Genomic DNA, 15510 nt, shown 5'->3' with positions numbered 1-15510 from the left:
CGCTTGATTCTGTACCATCTGTAGACGTTTGGTTAAGAACAGTGGCATGCCAAGGAAGACTGAGTTTGTGTAGTCTAAGTGGGACATAATCGTGGCTATCACAACCTGTATTAATGCTGCCTGTGTGAGTAGTCTGCTGATCTTTCTAAACTTCCGTAATTGGGAGAAGCAGGTAGAGATCACAGTGCAAACTTGGGTTTTTAGTGACAGGTCGTTATTGTGACGCCAAGGCTTTTTGCAGAGGAAGAAGGGGTGGGGGGAGGACCCTAGTTCGATTGGCCAAAAATGTGGGCCCCAAAAATTGCGGCTGCCCCCCGTCAGGACCAATTTGGTATTGCCTGGGTTAAGCTTTAAATGGTTACAGTCCATCCAATGGCGGATGTGCAGCATGGTAGACTGAAATTCAGAGGCTGATTGAGGTGAGTTGTTGATGGTGAACATTAGTTGTAAATCATCGGCGTAATTGAAAGTGGCAACTTTCCTTTCCTTGAGGGACCGGATCAGAGGGAGAAGGTAGAGGTTAAACAAATGGGGGGATAGGGAAGAGCCCTGCGGGACCCCATAGGTGATTATTAACTTTGGAGCCGTGAACTGGGCTATGCGGACTACTGACTGGGAGTGAATCTCTAGAAAGGAACTGATCCAGCTAAGGGCTGAGCCCAGGATGCCAGCCTCCTTGACACGGTCCGCCAAGATACCATGGTCGACTGTATCAAAGGCGGCAGCGATATCCAACAGCACCAGGGCCTGGGGGGTGCCCCTGTCAGCCTTCTCTCGTAAGGTGTCTAGTACTGCTAGTATTACCGTCTCCGTTGAGTGGGCAGAGCGAAACCCAGCTTGGTGTGAGTCAAGATAGTTGGATTGTTCAATGAAATTGGACAAGCACTTCACCACATGGGCCTCCAGTACCTTAACCAGGTAAGGGAGCAAGGAGATTGGGGAGTAGTTCGACACGATCTAGGGGTCGGCCCCTGGTTTCTTCAGAAGGGGAACCACAATTGTCTCTTTAAAAGCCTTGGGGACACGACCCTGGGATAGGGACTCATTCAGAAGAGCGAGGGCAGGCCCCGGGAGGCTGGTGAAGGTGTGTTTTAGGACATGCGGTGGGCAGCAGTCCGTAGGGGATCCAGATTTTACTTTAGACAATAGGTCCTGGAATGCCTGTGGCCGAGGAATGTTCGAGAGAGCAGGGGTTTCCAGGCATAGAGGGAAATCTCTCATGGGAGGTGCGTGTAGGAATGCTAGCTTTGATAGTGGAAATCTTTTCAATAAAAAAGTTATTCAAAGAATCGCAAAGTGCTTGAGTGGGTGTGGGTTTAGTTAAGACTCTGGCCGGGTTGGACAGTTCATTTACAATTGTGAAGATTTCCTTGGATCTGTTATAGGAGGTCAGAATTCTGGAGGAGAAGTGAGCGGCTTTAGCGGTTAAGATAGCTTTTTTATATTCTCTCATAGCCACCCAGTAGATTTGTTTTCCTTCTGGTGAGTAATTCTGTCTCCACTGCCTTTCCAGTTGGCAAATGGCAAGTTTTTGTGATTTTAGTTCAGTGGAGAACCATCTTTGTGCATCAAAACGGCGAGCCAGTTCTATTTTTGTGAGTGAGGCGTGCTTATAAGTGGCTGCTAGTATCCAGGCTGAGATGGTTTTCTCGGTAAGATTAATATCGGATTCAAAGGTTGGAGCTGTGTTGGCCAGTGTGCCATGAAATTCATTTCTATCAATAGCATTCCATGTCCTAGCCATCCCACCCTCACTAGCGGGGATTTTGCCTGTGGTAACATTCATTATGGTAAACGTATGTCATTCCTATACGGTCCACACCTCAAATACAACCCCAGTATCCTATTAAATGGGATGCTAACGCTTCTGTTAAGGAGATTCTTTCCCAACTGGAGTACCAGGTAGTAATTGAACCCTGTGTATCTCAAATGAATAAACCTCTTTTTCCTGTTCTGAAACATGATCATTTCTATCGCATTGTCAACTATAGACTATAGACATTTGAATATTCATACACACATTTGCAGTGTTAAATACACAAATTACTGCTCCCATCAATAAAGTAGTCCATAAAAAACAAATAAAAGTATTCCAATGTTTTTTTCAGTTACAATTTGGCTCCCGAGAGCCGTGACTGGTCTTCCTTTAGCGCCCTAGGGTTTCAGATGCACTATGCGCGAATCCCTATGGGTTATTAAAAAAGTCCACGAGTTTTTGCTGCACAAATGTGTTGCTTCTTCATGAGATTGACCCTGATGCTCTGTCCTATATGGATGATATCTAACTGACTGATGATGAACCAAACCCCCATTTGTCGAGAGTAGATCGCATAATATTGGGATTTGCTGAACTTGGCTACATATCGAACATAGCTTTTCTCAGTATCTTTTTCTTAGGATATGAATGTACCAATGAGGGAAAGAGTCTTGATCTAATTTTTTTGAGAAATGTGCACAGTTGCAACCTCCAAACTCGCTTAAAAAATTGCAGTCCCTGCTGGGATGTTTGCATTTTGGCAGAACGTACATACCGGATTATGCACAACGCATAAAACCCCCGTATGCATTAATACATCCTGATTTTTGCCTTTCTTTCTAGACATCAGAACCCACAGAAACACTCAGATCTTTACAATCTGATTGCTTGAAATATGACACTTGCATACACGTGTTAATACCACGAACTTCGTCATCCGACTTTTACCGGGTGCAATTGGATTTACATGTCACCTTTAATGAGGGCGAAACAGTTCCTATAGCTTATAAATCGCATGTATATTCCGCTGCAGAAAGCCTCACCGCTGAACTTCATCGCAAGGTCCTTGAACTGTTAGATTTGTTGGCCACGATGCCGTGATAGCGCTGGTTCGTGCCATCAACTTTAAGGAACTGGATTTTTGAGGTATTCTTTGAAAATTAATATCATTGCTTGTGTATGTTGGATTTTTGTCATTTTGGTCTTGTTTTGTTTAGATAAATATTGGCTATTCTAAACTGGTGTGGTGTTCCTTTTGTAGGGTTTTCACTGTGTTACTCTGTGTGTTTTGTACAAATACTTTACACATTGCCTCTGAGATAAGCCTGACTGCTCGTGCCAAGCTACCAAGTGAGTGAGCAGGGGTTATCTTAGGTGTGAAATCCCCTTATCCTGACTAGAAGAAAGCGTCCCAACTTTGACAGGGTGTATACCACTGTCAACTAGAAACCCCCATTTCTAACAGTTCCTAATGCTAAATACCTTGATGGGTTCAATGGGCTACGTCCTTAACAGCCATAGATGTAGACTTTGTCTTCGACCCTTCTTTGCAAACACAATCATTTTTACAATATGAGCATATCTATCCTTTATTATCACTAAAGGCAACTGTTGTTTAACTGTTATCCCCTGTGGGTATACAGTTATACCAGGAAGCCGGATATCCTATCACAAGACCTCTGGATATCTTATCTGTTGTTGTTATCACTTAGTAGGGTGGAATATCCAAGATATTGGAGAAGACGCCTCACTCACTAATAGTGACATGCTTCATCATAGGCGTCTTCTCCACACCCAGATAAGGTGGTACTATCTGGGCGGACTCAACCAAAGGTGTTTTGGGAGTTCTTATATAAGATAATAACTGGTTAAGCAGGGAACCAGATGTTGTGATATAATAAAAATACCTACAGGTATACCCCACTCAAATATTTTTTATTAGGGTACTTGTGGTATCATTAAAATCATGTATTGGGGTTCTTTTGAAAGTAATTTTTTCAAATGTACCATCGTTATAGTGCCAACATGTTTTGGCCCACGTTGCATGCCCTATCGGGTCTGGGGCCTTCGTCAGGGCTTTGTTGTTCTGTTCCTTACTTTAAGGTCCCTGCCTTATGTTTACGCATTTGTTGCATGCATACCAATCATGAGGCCTATTGCACTCACCTAGACTCTTGAACTCGATAGCCAGTAGATTTTCTACAAGATCAAAAAAGGGGGATATAAACATATGCACACAGTTATATGCTTCTTCATAATTTGGTATCCCTGTCATATTATTTTCACTACTATAGTGCAACGTCTGTGTGAACACCCAGACTAAGTGATCGTTTTTCTTCGGTGTTATTAGCCGTGTTTCTACCTCATCAAATTATACTCAGTTTGTGATTTCCCAAACCACACTCTGTGTTCATTAAAAAACTTGTGGCTCTCAGTTGTGAATCACCTTCCCACAAGAATATGTGCAACTTTTCTTTCATTCACACGTGTGCCATTGTGTCTATTTAAACACATGCTTCATGGTACAATGTTATTGTGTTTGGAGGCTACCCCACTCCCATGGTATCCGTGTCTCTCTAGAGTGTATCTTTCCGAACATTATTATTTTCCCATACATTTGTGTCTTTTTTCTCACCTACTGGTTGATGCTTATTAGCATCATGCAGGTCTTGTGTGTCACGGTAGCGTCCTGTAGTCACACAATAAACAAACAAATCATAGATTACAGAAAACATTGTGTTTTTAGCCCCAATACTTTTTATATTGATGGTTCGCCCTGCAATACAATACTGATTTATTGTTCTTGTTTTTTTTTAAAGAAATAAGACTGCTTTGCCTGAGCTTCGCTTACCACGGACCCAAGTATTACGATCCTTATTAAGTACTGACGGTGATATTAAGTCACAGGTCATTTTTATACTCGTCTGCTGTGAGCGTTATTCTAGCCAATGCCTCTATCCTTTCCCTCTAACACATCTTTGTTAAGAAGGGTTTTTGCTCCCTATACCTGGTCTAGAAAAACCTGCCCCTTACGGATTGTTTGGGATTTGTGGTATAGAAAAACAAGGGTTCGGACAGAACGGGTCAAGGATAGTTTAACCATGGCTATATTTAAATCCCTTCGTCTCTGGATATAACGACTTACTTCGTCAAGGATCCACCACCGCGTGTGTACCTAATAGACACACCGCCTGCCGTCGAGGAGGTCAAGGGTGTTTTGGCGTCTTAAGTAATCACTTCACTTATCTCGTAGTATTTTTACGCACAGCGCGTCGTTCTCTCTATGGTTATTTTGGCATTTCCGGTCTACGAAGTATTACTATGCTTCCGGTCTATAGGGGCTTCTGGGTAATGTAGTCCACTCATTTTTACAAGCCCCAACCATTTTCACATAGTTCTATTCTTTCCTCGTTTTTTATTGTAAATTTTGATTCCAAACAAGTGAAAGAGATGTTCAAGTTGGTAATTATTTACTTATCGTATCGTATGTTTTTACTTAATTGAATGTTGGTTATTTATTCCAGGGCTTAATAGAATATTATTTTTGCTGTTAATACGCTTGCATCGCTAATGTTGCAACAACCATGATGACCATTATGATTTCATCTTTTTTACATTGTTCGACTCCAGGCTGGCGCCTGTTAGTGTGGTACAGTTACTGCCCTAATCTGTTGTATATGTTATATTCTCATTGTTTTGTTAGACTGAATGTTCAATGTCATATTGATTTTTTAAGAATCTGTCATGTAACCCATATTTCACCAATTCCTCCTCTCACGTCAGAGTAGTCCACGGGATTTCCTCGTTAAGGCACTGTGTTGCACTTGATAAGCGGTAAATCCACCTCTGCTCGAGTTTCAGGAGCTGTTTTTCCGTGCAACTATTAGGTAGACGTTCAATCACTGTCCACATGAAGTCATTTTCAGTGTGGTTTTTTGTCTGAAAATGACGCATCATTTTGGTAATTGTCTTTCCACATCTAAACGTGCTCCGATGTTCGTTTATTCAGATTTTTACTTTTCGGGTAGTCATTCCTATGTACCTCATGTTGCAAATGCACGTCATCGAGTATACCACAGTTTGGCTATTGCAATTGCTAAAGCTTCGCTGTTCCCAGGGAGTTTTTAGGCCCACATCGATCTCTCTGCTGGTTTTTGTTAAGCAGCATACATTACATGAGCCGCACGGAAAGTGTCCAACCACTTCAGGTAAGTTCCATAAAGTGTTCATCTGTTGTCCTGTATTCATTTTTTTCTTTTTAGGGCGAGTGTGTACCACAGAATCCCTTATTGATTTCCCTCTTTTAAAGGCAAACATGGGTTTTTCCATTTTTAAACCACCTGAGTTTAGTGTTTTCCAGTGTCGCAGAACGATTCCTTTTATTTTATTGGATTCCGTACCATAAGTGGTAACACACACAATTCTTTTATTTTCAGGTTTTTCATAGGATTCCAATAGTCCATCTTGGGTGTTGTTCTTAGCCCTTTTGTATGCCTGTTTTATCAATCTTTTGGGATATGATTTCGTTGTCAATTTTTGTGTGAGCTTCTTAGCGTGGATTTCATAAGTTTCTTTGTCTGTACCGTTTCTTCGTAATCTTAAGAATTGTCCCACCGGCAGATTGTCTTTTAGGGTCTTCGGATGGAAACTATCGTACCTTAATAAGTTGTTCACATCGGTTGGTTTATAAAATACTTCTGTTTTTAGTGTACCCTCACTTGGCCAGATTTTCAAATCCAAGAAGGTGATGGAATCTTTTTCCAAAGTCATAGTAAACTTGAGGTATTCATCCCTAGAGTTCAGCCATGCAAGAAAGTCTTTTGCTCTATTTTCATTCCCTTTCCAAATGAGGAAAATATCGTCTATAAAACGTTTCCAAAACACCATGTTATTATGGTACGGATTTGTATCTTTATAGATGAATTTCATCTCAAAATTGTGGACATATAGACAGGCTATCTATCCTTTGCCCTCTACTATTCTGACTATTCATCAGTATAAACATGTAATTTACACTGACGTTTCAGCTCAACCTGCTATAGGTTATAAGCAGCAGTACTCTGATACATGTGCCATTGTTATTGGCATTATGTTAAATGGTGTTTTTCACCCCCAAACTCACACACGGTTTCTAAGAGACAGTACTGCGCAATTAGCTGAACTGAAGGCTTTGCTTCTTGCACTTGAAAATGCAGATTCTAAATTCTGCACACTTATTGTGTGTGATTCTTACTACTATGTACATTCTTTTAATGACAATATACATTTTTGGCAACAAAATGAGTTCAGAGATTCAAGGGGTAGCACAATCAAGTACAAATTGCTTTGGGTTAAAGTGGCAGATGTTAACTATAGGTTGCCACAAACTCATGTAATACATACACACACTGCTGGGAATTCTCTGGCTGACGAATGCAGCCAAGTCTGCAGTAGCCACAGCTAAAATAGCAGCGGTCGCACACTCTAAAACACTTATAATGATATCTTGGTGCAGTGAATGTTATGAAAACAGCACCCCTTAACCACAGTGCTTTTCTTGTAAGTACTCTTATCACTTAAATGACTAGACTGTTCCTTTTGTAACTATTCGTGGGATTGGCAATTGTGTGATTCCCAACGAGGACCACAGACAGGCTTTAATTGTTGCTGCACATGAAGGTGTTGCTTCCGCCCATGCGGGACTGGCTGCCACTAATGTCGCTTTTACAACAACGTTATTGGTGACACGACTTATACCGACCGACCAAAAAATATGTCCTGTGTTGCGACATCTGTCAGCAGATTAAAAGCTCCACCATGTCTTGTTCACCACAGACACATCTCTTCATTTCTCACAAGCCTTTTGGCTGTATTTACCTCGATCACTTTGGTATACTGATTTTGGATACTGCATTCAAATTTATCTTGGTTGCAGTTGATTCCTGCTCTAGATTCCTTTGGGTCTGGCCACAGCGCTCGACAGACGCTCAGAACTGTTATTAAAGACTTGCGATTCTTCTTCAGGACTTCTGACTGTTGAGCATTCCATTCGGACCAGGGTCCAGCTTTCGCTTCTAAAGCATACTGTGATTTGATGACGTCCATGGGTGTACAAGTGCATTAATCTTCTCCATATAGGCCTGAGGGCAATTTTGTTGTGGAAAGAATAAACCGTGACTTAAAACAGACCTTAACGGCTAGAGTATTAAATACAAGACATGGTTGTTTGAATCATCTCTATGGGGTCTAACATGCACTTAATAATCTCCCCAAAAGATCTCTGGGTGGGCGGACCCCCTACGAAATGCTTTTTGGCATCAAGATGTATGTTCCAGAGCGTAGGTACTCAAAGTACGGCCTGCAAGCCATTTGCTGTCCGCCAGACCTTTCCATGTGGCCCTCATGTGGAAAACAACAGCAGGCCGTCAGCAGCCATTATTCTGCCTGTTGTTTGTTCCTCGGGGGACACATTCACAGTTTAAGGAAAAAAATGCCTCAAAGGAGCATGCTGAATAAATTAGTGTCTCACCTGCGGGCCTCCTCCCTATTTTGCTCAATGACGTCGCTCGCGTGCTAGGAGATGGGAGGCACCAGATGAGTGGTGCTGTATGGTGAGTGCATTTCTTTTGAGCCTCGTACCCTTCTTGTGTCTGTGTGTATTCATTACGTACATGAAACTAAGTGCACTCACTGCACCGTTTCCCTGGTGAAAGATATAAGTGACTTCTCAAAGTGAGAATAAACAATTAAACAATCTCTGGTTGCTAGACAGATTTGTGTAGCACCAGCTGCTGTGGAAGGTAGACTCTTGCCCCCATTGTCCCCAAAATATTTCTCCATAAAATATTTTCCACATTCTACTTCTGAGGAGTCTCGTTTTAAGCACAGCTGTGCTGCATTCCTTTAATGTGAAGTGATGCTACTGTTGTCACAGTCGGATGTTTTATTGGAAAGTAAACATGAGCTGGGCTTATCACACGCAGTATAAGCATTATCTCTGACTGAACTGGGGTAAGATGAGAGAGAACCATATCTCCCCACAACAGCCTTAGTGGTGCAGCAAGGGGACATTGGCCCCCACAAGTAGTGGAAATGGCCCCTATTCTCTGATTCAGATAGTATAATAAATCCATAACTTGGTTGAAGTGGATACCAAGTGCCCCAGGCTCGATGCCACTGCACCTGATGCACTATTGATAACCCTGCTCCTAATCACCAGTTGCTTGTGCAAAATTAAGGAATGTGCAATGTCATTATTGTATAAGCAAAGGTGCACATAGTTCATCGAGGTCTAATCGTACTTTTCCTATGTCAGCCCTGTGTCGTAGATTTTCCAACATTTGGGCCCAATTTGTAGCTGGTGCTGGAAATAGTTGTACCATTTTCTTGTCTCCTTAAAATCTCATATTCTGCCTTTTACAGGCCAATATTTTCCCTTGTTGTGTCTAACAGTCACATTTCCCCAGAGGGAGCTCCAGCATAGCCCAAGCATCTGACTCCTGCCCCGAACCCATACAAAGGCTGGCCCCTGCCCCGTCACCACCACAGGGACACTGATGCAACTAGTGAGGGACATTGACCCTTCACCGGTATCTTTGGCAGACAACTCTAAAACCATCTCAATGTAAACTCCACTCAGTCCCCATAACTGGATTCTGTCACTTGCCCCTGCATGTATGGGATGAGTTGTGACACATGTCATACTTATAAGGCCAGACTGGCTGTATAGGGCATATCCATGAGAGGGGGTGCTGAAATGATGTGGTGTCAGTTTTGTGAGTGGGAGCAGGTTTTGTAGCAGTGCAGCAGTTTTAACATCACTACAAAGTTCCTTGTATATTCAGCAGTTTTCGGGTAACAATAAAAGTATCAAGTTAACTCTGGTGATTAATGTACCTGCTGAAGAGAGATGGGAGTTCTGTGTAGCACCCGTTTTGACTCATCTAGGGTAGCGCAGAGGGTTAATATGCCTGCTGAAAAGAACATGTACCATGCATATCAAAGAACAATATGTTATGAGCAAAGCTCACTGGGTTACTGCTTTTGTCACACAGACCCTTTTGTCACTGTGCTGTGCATAAGTTACAGTCATAATCTAGCACAGTGAGCTATGAACTGCCACCAAAGAACGGCATGCAAGCTGTATGGTACAGATTAGAATGTTATGTTTTTTTCCAGACTTTCTTTATCCTGATGTTGCTAAAAAAAGGTTTGTTTGGGTAGAAATCCATTCCTATTAATAAAGTCAACCCTAACCACTGTGTTATGTTCTGAATCCTGAGCTTGTGCTTATCTAGACCAAGCACTCTTAAAAAGTGCCTACCAGTGTGGATGGCATGTGAACCCTACACCTTGTAGTCCTCTATGCCTAATGTAAAAATTGGTATACTCTGACTTACACATGTATGATTCATTGTCTCTGTATGTGTGTGTGATGTAACATGCAACAATACCCTACACTGGTATGAGAGGTGCTATAAAACAAATAAAATACATGTAAGAGAGAGGGGCTATGGAGAGATGAGAGGCGCTGTTGGAGGGTGACAGTGAGGGCATCGTTGAAGGGCCCCAACACATATTGTTGAATCCTTCTGCACTTTATAGTCCTCGTTTACTATGCTTTAAAAACGAATCCATTGAATATATAATGAAAAATGTGTTGTCGAATGCACCATTTCCCCCACATTTTCTTAGAGGGAGAACACTCTCAAAACCCCTTTTGAAGTGGTCAGCCTTGTTCGCTGCACTCGCTATGCACAGCACGGGAGCTGGTCTGACAATTTGCCAGGGCTGCTTTGGGCTCCCAGTTTGGCCCGCCTTACTTACAGTACACCAACAGCTTTCATTTGCTGTGTGGATTATGCCCCTCCACAACAAGTGTGGTTCAAGATGGAGGTTCCCTTTCATGTTGCCTTGTGGACATATTATGATCTCTGCTGCCTTTTAGATGGGTTTGTGCTATAGAAATAACACATACATACATACATACATTCCCCTGAAGGCCCCCTTGCAAAACTCAGTAGCTCACGTGGAAGGGGTGTGAGAATCAAATGTTGCTCTTACCAGGTTAATAATGGAGAAATAAGGAGAGACCAAAACCAATTTGAATGCTTTTGGCACCTGTCCTTGCAGAGCTGCCAGGCATCAGGCTAACCCATGATAGTGTTTGGTCCATCTCTCTTCCAATTCACATCTTCTGGCCTGTCGTGGCCTTTCTCTTTTGACATTAATTGTGAGATGTGTGTAAACCACAGACACCACTCTCGGTATGCCTACAGTTCACCCTTGGAATATACATTCAGGTCACTGGTAGTTAGTCATCTAGGGAAGAACTTATGAAATAAATAAATATTTATTTGTCCTAACAGTACAAACCCCAAATTGAGTGCCACGCATGGCTTCACTCCAAATGGTAGAATGTGTCCACCAAACTACCCACCATGCCATGTTTCACCCATCTGAGCCCTGACCTTAAATCACACATACCCCACCCACCCAGCCACGGTCATCTCTGCGGCCCCTGGTGATACCCCAGAAAGTACATTTCGGCCCCTGAGGAAATGTTTGTGAGTACCCCTGTTCCAGACCTTGACAGTCAAGACATTGTGGCGGGAGCCGCAACCTTTGACGTCAATACCCATTGTGTTGTTTTATAGGAACTACAAACATTCTGTGACGCTCAGTCTCACAAACACTTGCCTGCATTTCTCTCTTCGAGTGCTGAGGACCAAACTCCAGTTTCTGGCTGGCTTCCAAAAGTTTGAGATCTGGTTTGGGAGAAGGTGGCGATAAAAAAATGAATTCGGCCCAACATACTGTGCCCCTGTTCCAGTCCTTGGCATACAAGGTGCACGAACTGTGACCTTGCCACCACTTCCACGCTCCAAAGACAAACAGTTTGTCTCCATTGAACATGTCAAACAACACAATGTGGCTGATTCTCAATAGTATGCCCCAAAGTGTTCATACCCTTCCACAAGACTTTCCTTTATGGCCCATGAGCACCACCAATTTGATTCTCCACGGCTGTGGGGGAGAGGGGTGACAGGACGGGTTGACTCCTCTGCCAATAATCTGACAGACAGTTTACTTGTTTCTACTATTATGTCTTCTACGATGGGTGCTATTTATATGGATCGACCATGGGCAAGTCCATCTCAATTAGATTTTGTGGGTCCTACTACTGAGTCACAGCCTCCAATTTTCCAGCTGAGTACCTCTGGGTACCATACGAATCCAGATGATTTTTTTCTTCAGACATTTCTTCTGTTTTGCATCCACATAGATTTGTGTTTTTATTTCATGGTTAAAATACACGTATCCCGCCTTGGATGTATGTCTGGATCATACTCTCCTTGGTTTTCCTGTTCATGTGGATTGTATTTGTATTTGTATGTGGATTTATATAGCGCGTGTATACCAGCAGGTCTCTTAGCGCTGACAGAAGGAGATTTTGCATTCGACCCAGTATGGACAGTCCTGGTGACGGGAAAATTAGAATGTGTCTCTGAACAGCAGAGTTTTCAGTAGCTTCCGAAAGGGGAACAGACCTGGTTCTTTTCGTAAAGCATCAGGCAATTGGTTCCAAAGTCGTGGCAGGATAACAGAAATAGCTCGTCCACCCTTGGTAGCCAAAGTGCTCCGAGGGCAGACTAGCTGAAAGGCATCTGTAGACCGGAGTAAACGTCCTGGAACGTACTTGACCAGGCGTTCCCTAATATAGCTGGGGGCGTGACCATAGAGGGTTTTATGAGCAATACATAGGCCCTTGAATTTTGCACGCTGTCTAACAGGCAGCCAGTGTAGCTTAAGCAGCAGGGGTGAGGCATGGGTCCTCCTAGGAAGGCTGAAAACCAGCCTAGCGGCGTCATTCTGTACAACTTGGAGTCGATTTGTGAGTTTCAGAGGAAGTCCTAGGTACAGTGCATTCCCATAGTCAAGGCGTGATAAAATAGTAGCCGAGACTATGGATTTCATAGAGGAAGCTGATAGGAGGGGGACCAATTTCCTCAGTTGTCTCAAGACGCCAGTGCAGGTGCCCACCACTGAGGAGACTTGATGACTCAAAGAGAGTTCTGCATCAATCTTGATTCCCAGGCTTTTCACAACTGGTGATGGACAAGGAGGGGCCCCAAGTTCATTGGGCCAGAACAAGCCACTCCAAGAGTTATTAATTGTTGGAATGACGAGAACCTCCGTTTTGTCAGGGTTCATTTTTAGGGAATTAACTGTCATCCAGTTAGTGGTGAATCTTAAAATGCTTTGAACCATCTCATGGGCATGGGCCGAGTTGTCAATCCTCAGAATAAGCTGAGTGTCATCAGCATAGTTAAAAACTCGACAATCCAAATTGGACAATGCAGTCACTATATATATATTAAAAAGTAAAGGGGACAGAGCGGAGCCCTGTGACAGTTTTTTTACCTGTTAATTAAAACATCCTGCTATGGAACTGGTCGATGAGGTGTTGGTCCCCCATTCTTCATTCCACAAACTCATAGGAGACTTGTCCCTCGTCAACATTTCAGCTATTCCAGTAACTGATGGAATTGTTTGGGATAAAGTTCCTTTCTATATATTCAGCCATACGAAGATCCTACAAATACCATATGGGTTCAAAGTTTCTATGGGTGATGTAATAGTACCTGGGTTACATTCGGATGATTGGGATGATGTTACTGCAAATTCTATTCTTTCGGTATTACAGTATTATACTGTTTTCAAATCTAAGGACCTATATCTTAACTCTGCTAACTATGCCGATATGGTCTGTTATCATCATTATGGACATAATTTTCTGCACAGAGCTAGTGATCAGTGTCCACATTTTAATTACACACAATGGAAACATTATCCAACTCCCCCACATGGGAGTGCTAAAAGGTAAAAAGACAAATTCACGTATTTTACAAGATATGACACTGATCCTGCGTCATACTGTTTCAAATTAGTTCCTACCCCACCACCAAAATATATGCTCACAAAGACTAAGCTCATATATATAGCTTTGTTTGTCAACCAGTTAGCCCTTAAAGGCTATGATTACTGGAAGGACACCATTGATTTGAAATCACTTTGGGGAACTAAATCTTGGCAGGTTCAGGGAATGGAAACATTATTTCAAGCGTGTTTAATTCCCACCTAAATGATTGTCTTGAATGAAATGATCTGGCAGACTACTGGTCTTGGATTGGCAAAAATGAGCGCCCGACAATTTCCTCTATTGCCCACTTTCATAGCTGGTACAGCTTCTCAAATTACACAGAAGAACAGTTAAATAGCATGGTGCAGAATGGTACATTTAATTCCTCATTTTCGAGTCTTGATGGGTGGGTGTTGTGGCCAGTAGACACTAATGGTGGTCACACTAGTTTTCTTAATTCCACACCTGGATTCTAATCAAACAGACTTGATCCCTGATCTGCTCTGTCAACAAATTCTGGTATTATTGCCACCTATTCAGTGGGAAGGTGATGTCAACAATGGCTGGAGCATTCCACACTGTATGCAGTGAAGCAACATCTTTCTCTCTTGTCCAAAGGCATGAATTTATCAGATTTTATGGCACGACACGGAGGCCATAGTATGCAAATCTCCTTTATTGCCACAGCTCAGCAGCAACAATTGAAGAATACAGAACTTCAATGAACATTCTAAACAAGGATAAAGTCCCTTCGTGACCAGCCATCTTCCTTCTTTGTTGCTGCTGCTCAGAAAGATAAGTACTCCTCAACTCGTCCTTTATAATTTATCTTCAATATGTTGATTTTAATTATTTAATTAATTTACTACAGTTTACTAACCTTGAATTACTATTACTCTAACATTTCGTTATTATCAAACAACAGATAAGGCTTTATCAGTGCCCTTCTCTTTCCTTCCTTGGACACCTTTTCCCAACAAAACCTTTTTTCCCCTCCTCCGATCCCACTATGGATTGGATTCACCCGTTTTTTCTACATAATTTAGTTAATCCCCGTTTCTGATCGCCTAACGCTCGCCGTTTACTCTTAAATGTTTAACCTCGCGCTCATAACGCTTATCACGCTCATCATATTCCTCGCGCTCATCGCGCAAAAATACCCTCCTTTTTCATATATTCTTCCCAACTTAAATACTCTCACCGTCTTCAGGTGCCTTCTATCAATGCCTCCCTTTACACCGCAAACGTAAACATTTCGGACTCGGCCGCCTCAAGACGTTTCTCTCGCGTCTGAGGCACGCCGAGGTTAAAGAAAAGTACATTAGCAGGCAGCCACGCTCGCGTCTGCGTGCGTGGTGGCCATTTTAACGCATTGGGATCCATCTGATCCTTTCTGTTACTCATCCATTTTACCGGATTGGGAAAATTCCGGTTTTAAACAACTAACCAACTGCCTCCCTAATCATTCAATCGCCAGAGCTTCTAAACATCGAGATTTAGCGATCAGCTGTTTTTTCACTCACATCTTCGGTAGGATTTAAAATAATTTAAAATAATAAAAAAAAAAAAAAAAGAGGATTAATCCTTTTCAGAGCCAATATTAATTCTACTTACTACATAATCATAATGTCAAACCCCCAATCATCTATTGCCGATAGATTGGAAGGCCTTATCAATAAAGCAGTGGAGAAAGTAATTGGCTCTATTGATGACAAAATTAATGAGAAACTCAAGTCCTTCTCACTCATTACCCCCCGCCCTTCCACTAGTAAAGAAGGAGCAAACAAGGCTCCCAAAAAGAGGACGCTTGGAGAAAAAGAAAGATCTGGGTTTAAAAGAGCATAAACATCCG

At 42.4% G+C, this 15510-nt stretch overlaps 1 long non-coding RNA gene across 1 annotated transcript in view; it reads right to left on the bottom strand.

Moving 5' to 3' along the window:
* Positions 1 to 5033, bottom strand: part of LOC146869347 (uncharacterized) — a 34451-nt gene extending 29418 nt beyond the window's left edge. The window contains exon 1 of the long non-coding RNA XR_014981040.1: positions 4902 to 5033. This is a non-coding gene — a long non-coding RNA (uncharacterized LOC146869347). The remainder of the gene's footprint in view (positions 1 to 4901) is intronic.
* Between the last annotated feature and the right edge of the window lie 10477 nt (positions 5034 to 15510).

This window comes from Triturus cristatus, chromosome 1_1 (genome assembly GCF_964204655.1).
Source record: "Triturus cristatus chromosome 1_1, aTriCri1.1, whole genome shotgun sequence".
In the NCBI taxonomy this organism is placed as follows: Eukaryota; Metazoa; Chordata; class Amphibia; order Caudata; family Salamandridae; genus Triturus; species Triturus cristatus.
Note: the sequence above shows the minus strand (reverse complement) of the source record. Positions and strands in the feature narration are given on the sequence as shown.